At 38.9% G+C, this 5000-nt stretch overlaps 9 non-coding genes across 9 annotated transcripts; all 9 read right to left on the minus strand.

Annotated features, from left to right (window-relative positions):
• Positions 1-99: 99 nt before the first annotated feature.
• LOC132135879 (5S ribosomal RNA) lies at positions 100-218 on the minus strand. Its single transcript, XR_009430797.1, has one exon. It is a non-coding gene; the product is annotated as a 5S ribosomal RNA (ribosomal RNA).
• Positions 219-302: 84 nt separating this feature from the next.
• Positions 303-421, minus strand: LOC132135600 (5S ribosomal RNA). The gene has a single exon (XR_009430536.1). It is a non-coding gene; the product is annotated as a 5S ribosomal RNA (ribosomal RNA).
• Positions 422-1025: 604 nt separating this feature from the next.
• Positions 1026-1144, minus strand: LOC132134852 (5S ribosomal RNA). The gene has a single exon (XR_009429827.1). It is a non-coding gene; the product is annotated as a 5S ribosomal RNA (ribosomal RNA).
• A 602-nt stretch (positions 1145-1746) lies between these two features.
• On the minus strand, positions 1747-1865 carry LOC132136078 (5S ribosomal RNA). Its single transcript, XR_009430983.1, has one exon. It is a non-coding gene; the product is annotated as a 5S ribosomal RNA (ribosomal RNA).
• An 84-nt stretch (positions 1866-1949) lies between these two features.
• On the minus strand, positions 1950-2068 carry LOC132136135 (5S ribosomal RNA). Its single transcript, XR_009431036.1, has one exon. It is a non-coding gene; the product is annotated as a 5S ribosomal RNA (ribosomal RNA).
• A 493-nt stretch (positions 2069-2561) lies between these two features.
• On the minus strand, positions 2562-2680 carry LOC132134864 (5S ribosomal RNA). The gene has a single exon (XR_009429839.1). It is a non-coding gene; the product is annotated as a 5S ribosomal RNA (ribosomal RNA).
• A 603-nt stretch (positions 2681-3283) lies between these two features.
• On the minus strand, positions 3284-3402 carry LOC132134875 (5S ribosomal RNA). Its single transcript, XR_009429850.1, has one exon. It is a non-coding gene; the product is annotated as a 5S ribosomal RNA (ribosomal RNA).
• Positions 3403-3895: 493 nt separating this feature from the next.
• On the minus strand, positions 3896-4014 carry LOC132134887 (5S ribosomal RNA). The gene has a single exon (XR_009429861.1). It is a non-coding gene; the product is annotated as a 5S ribosomal RNA (ribosomal RNA).
• A 504-nt stretch (positions 4015-4518) lies between these two features.
• LOC132134899 (5S ribosomal RNA) lies at positions 4519-4637 on the minus strand. Its single transcript, XR_009429872.1, has one exon. It is a non-coding gene; the product is annotated as a 5S ribosomal RNA (ribosomal RNA).
• Positions 4638-5000: the final 363 nt, after the last annotated feature.

The following is a 5000-nucleotide window of genomic DNA, read 5'->3' on the forward strand; positions in this document are numbered from 1 at the left end:
TGAAAAATTCCAAAAGTACTGGGCTGCAAAGAGAGGGCTATTTAAAGATCAGCCACTATAACCGCCAGTGCATTATATAAGTAGAGAAGGAAACCTAAAAGCTTACAGCACCTGGTATTCCCAGGCGGTCTCCCATCCAAGTACTAACCAGGCCCAAACCTGCTTAGCTTCCGAGATCAGACGAGATCGGCCATAGCCAGGCTGGTATGGCCGTAAGCGAAGGAGGCTGCAAAGAGAGGGCTATTTAAAGATCAGCCACTATAACTGCCAGTGCATTATATAAGTAGAGAAGGAAACCTAAAAGCTTACAGCACCTGGTATTCCCAGGCGGTCTCCCATCCAAGTACTAACCAGGCCCAAACCTGCTTAGCTTCCGAGATCAGACGAGATCGGGCATAGCCATGCTGGTATGGCCGTAAGCGAACGAGGCTGCAAAGAGAGGGCTATTTAAAGATCTGCCACTATAATCGGTATTTCCAGGTAGTCTCCCATCCAAGTACTAACTGGGCCCAAACCTGCTTAGATTCTGAGATTGGGCATTGACTCTTTATTTATTTAAAAATTTTTTTGCAAATTTATTACATAATTACTGAAAATTTCCAAAAGTACTAACCTGGCCCAAACCTGTTTCGGTTTTCTAAGACTGGGCATTGACTCTTTTTTTTTTTTTTTTTTTTTTGCTAGATTATTAGACAATTAATGAAAAGTTCCAAAACTACTAAACAGGCCCAAACCTGTTTCGGTTTTCTAAGACTGGGCATTGACTCTTTTTTTTTTTTTTTTTTTTTTTGCTAGATTATTAGACAATTAGTGAAAAGTTCCAAAACTACTAAACAGGCCCAAACCTGTTTCGGTTTTCTAAGACTGGGCATTGACTCTTTTTTTTTTTTTTTTTTTTTATTTATGCAAAACTCTTAGATAATTACTGAAAAATTCCAAAAGTACTGGGCTGCAAAGAGAGGGCTATTTAAAGATCAGCCACTATAACCGCCAGTGCATTATATAAGTAGAGAAGGAAACCTAAAAGCTTACAGCACCTGGTATTCCCAGGCGGTCTCCCATCCAAGTACTAACCAGGCCCAAACCTGCTTAGCTTCCGAGATCAGACGAGATCGGGCATAGCCAGGCTGGTATGGCCGTAAGCGAAGGAGGCTGCAAAGAGAGGGCTATTTAAAGATCAGCCACTATAATCGGTATTTCCAAGCAGTCTCCCATCCAAGTACTAACTGGGCCCAAACCTGCTTAGATTCTGAGATTGGGCATTGACTCTTTATTTATTTAATTTTTTTTTTTGCAAATTTATTACATAATTACTGAAAATTTCCAAAAGTACTAACCAGGCCCAAACCTGTTTCGGTTTTCTAAGACTGGGCATTGACTCTTTTTTTTTTTTTTTTTTTTTGCTGGATTATTAGACAATTAATGAAAAGTTCCAAAACTACTAAACAGGCCCAAACCTGTTTCGGTTTTCTAATACTTGGCATTGACTCTTTTTTTTTTTTTTTTTTTTTGCTAGATTATTAGACAATTAGTGAAAAGTTCCAAAACTACTAAACAGGCCCAAACCTGTTTCGGTTTTCTAAGACTGGGCATTGACTCTTTTTTTTTTTTTTTTTTTTTACTTATGCAAAACTCTTAGATAATTACTGAAAAATTCCAAAAGTACTGGGCTGCAAAGAGAGGGCTATTTAAAGATCAGCCACTATAACCGCCAGTGCATTATATAAGTAGAGAAGGAAACCTAAAAGCTTACAGCACCTGGTATTCCCAGGCTGTCTCCCATCCAAGTACTAACCAGGCCCAAACCTGCTTAGCTTCCGAGATCAGACGAGATCGGGCATAGCCAGGCTGGTATGGCCGTAAGCGAAGGAGGCTGCAAAGAGAGGGCTATTTAAAGATCAGCCACTATAACTGCCAGTGCATTATATAAGTAGAGAAGGAAACCTAAAAGCTTACAGCACCTGGTATTCCCAGGCGGTCTCCCATCCAAGTACTAACCAGGGCCAAACCTGCTTAGCTTCCGAGATCAGACGAGATCGGGCATAGCCATGCTGGTATGGCCGTAAGCGAACGAGGCTGCAAAGAGAGGGCTATTTAAAGATCAGCCACTATAATCGGTATTTCCAGGTAGTCTCCCATCCAAGTACTAACTGGGCCCAAACCTGCTTAGATTCTGAGATTGGGCATTGACTCTTTATTTATTTAAAAAAATTTTTGCAAATTTATTACATAATTACTGAAAATTTCCAAAAGTACTAACCTGGCCCAAACCTGTTTCGGTTTTCTAAGACTGGGCATTGACTCTTTTTTTTTTTTTTTTTTTTTGCTAGATTATTAGACAATTAGTGAAAAGTTCCAAAACTACTAAACAGGCCCAAACCTGTTTCGGTTTTCTAAGACTGGGCATTGACTCTTTTTTTTTTTTTTTTTTTTTTATTTATGCAAAACTCTTAGATAATTACTGAAAAATTCCAAAAGTACTGGGCTGCAAAGAGAGGGCTATTTAAAGATCAGCCACTATAACCGCCAGTGCATTATATAAGTAGAGAAGGAAACCTAAAAGCTTACAGCACCTGGTATTCCCAGGCGGTCTCCCATCCAAGTACTAACCAGGCCCAAACCTGCTTAGCTTCCGAGATCAGACGAGATCGGGCATAGCCAGGCTGGTATGGCCGTAAGCGAAGGAGGCTGCAAAGAGAGGGCTATTTAAAGATCAGCCACTATAATCGGTATTTCCAAGCAGTCTCCCATCCAAGTACTAACTGGGCCCAAACCTGCTTAGATTCTGAGATTGGGCATTGACTCTTTATTTATTTAAATTTTTTTTTTGCAAATTTATTACATAATTACTGAAAATTTCCAAAAGTACTAACCAGGCCCAAACCTGTTTCGGTTTTCTAAGACTGGGCATTGACTCTTTTTTTTTTTTTTTTTTTTTGCTAGATTATTAGACAATTAATGAAAAGTTCCAAAACTACTAAACAGGCCCAAACCTGTTTCGGTTTTCTAAGACTGGGCATTGACTCTTTTTTTTTTTTTTTTTTTTTTTGCTAGATTATTAGACAATTAGTGAAAAGTTCCAAAACTACTAAACAGGCCCAAACCTGTTTCGGTTTTCTAAGACTGGGCATTGACTCTTTTTTTTTTTTTTTTTTTTATTTATGCAAAACTCTTAGATAATTACTGAAAAATTCCAAAAGTACTGGGCTGCAAAGAGAGGGCTATTTAAAGATCAGCCACTATAACCGCCAGTGCATTATATAAGTAGAGAAGGAAACCTAAAAGCTTACAGCACCTGGTATTCCCAGGCGGTCTCCCATCCAAGTACTAACCAGGCCCAAACCTGCTTAGCTTCCGAGATCAGACGAGATCGGGCATAGCCAGGCTGGTATGGCCGTAAGCGAAGGAGGCTGCAAAGAGAGGGCTATTTAAAGATCAGCCACTATAATCGGTATTTCCAAGCAGTCTCCCATCCAAGTACTAACTGGGCCCAAACCTGCTTAGATTCTGAGATTGGGCATTGACTCTTTATTTATTTAAATTTTTTTTTTGCAAATTTATTACATAATTACTGAAAATTTCCAAAAGTACTAACCAGGCCCAAACCTGTTTCGGTTTTCTAAGACTGGGCATTGACTCTTTTTTTTTTTTTTTTTTTTTGCTAGATTATTAGACAATTAGTGAAAAGTTCCAAAACTACTAAACAGGCCCAAACCTGTTTCGGTTTTCTAAGACTGGGCATTGACTCTTTTTTTTTTTTTTTTTTTTTATTTATGCAAAACTCTTAGATAATTACTGAAAAATTCCAAAAGTACTGGGCTGCAAAGAGAGGGCTATTTAAAGATCAGCCACTATAACCGCCAGTGCATTATATAAGTAGAGAAGGAAACCTAAAAGCTTACAGCACCTGGTATTCCCAGGCGGTCTCCCATCCAAGTACTAACCAGGCCCAAACCTGCTTAGCTTCCGAGATCAGACGAGATCGGGCATAGCCAGGCTGGTATGGCCGTAAGCGAAGGAGGCTGCAAAGAGGCTGCAAAGAGAGGGCTATTTAAAGATCAGCCACTATAATCGGTATTTCCAAGCAGTCTCCCATCCAAGTACTAACTGGGCCCAAACCTGCTTAGATTCTGAGATTGGGCATTGACTCTTTATTTATTTAATTTTTTTTTTTGCAAATTTATTACATAATTACTGAAAATTTCCAAAAGTACTAACCAGGCCCAAACCTGTTTCGGTTTTCTAAGACTGGGCATTGACTCTTTTTTTTTTTTTTTTTTTTTGCTAGATTATTAGACAATTAATGAAAAGTTCCAAAACTACTAAACAGGCCCAAACCTGTTTCGGTTTTCTAAGACTGGGCATTGACTCTTTTTTTTTTTTTTTTTTTTTATTTATGCAAAACTCTTAGATAATTACTGAAAAATTCCAAAAGTACTGGGCTGCAAAGAGAGGGCTATTTAAAGATCAGCCACTATAACCGCCAGTGCATTATATAAGTAGAGAAGGAAACCTAAAAGCTTACAGCACCTGGTATTCCCAGGCGGTCTCCCATCCAAGTACTAACCAGGCCCAAACCTGCTTAGCTTCCGAGATCAGACGAGATCGGGCATAGCCAGGCTGGTATGGCCGTAAGCAAAGGAGGCTGCAAAGGAGGCTGCAAAGAGAGGGCTATTTAAAGATCAGCCACTATAATCGGTATTTCCAAGCAGTCTCCCATCCAAGTACTAACTGGGCCCAAACCTGCTTAGATTCTGAGATTGGGCATTGACTCTTTATTTATTTAATTTTTTTTTTTGCAAATATATTACATAATTACTGAAAATTTCCAAAAGTACTAACCAGGCCCAAACCTGTTTCGGTTTTCTAAGACTGGGCATTGACTATTTTTTTTTTTTTTTTTTTTTGCTAGATTATTAGACAATTAGTGAAAAGTTCCAAAACTACTAAACAGGCCCAAACCTGTTTCGGTTTTCTAAGACTGGGCATTGACTCTTTTT

This window comes from Carassius carassius, unplaced genomic scaffold (assembly GCF_963082965.1).
Source record: "Carassius carassius unplaced genomic scaffold, fCarCar2.1 SCAFFOLD_60, whole genome shotgun sequence".
Lineage (NCBI taxonomy): Eukaryota > Metazoa > Chordata > Actinopteri > Cypriniformes > Cyprinidae > Carassius > Carassius carassius.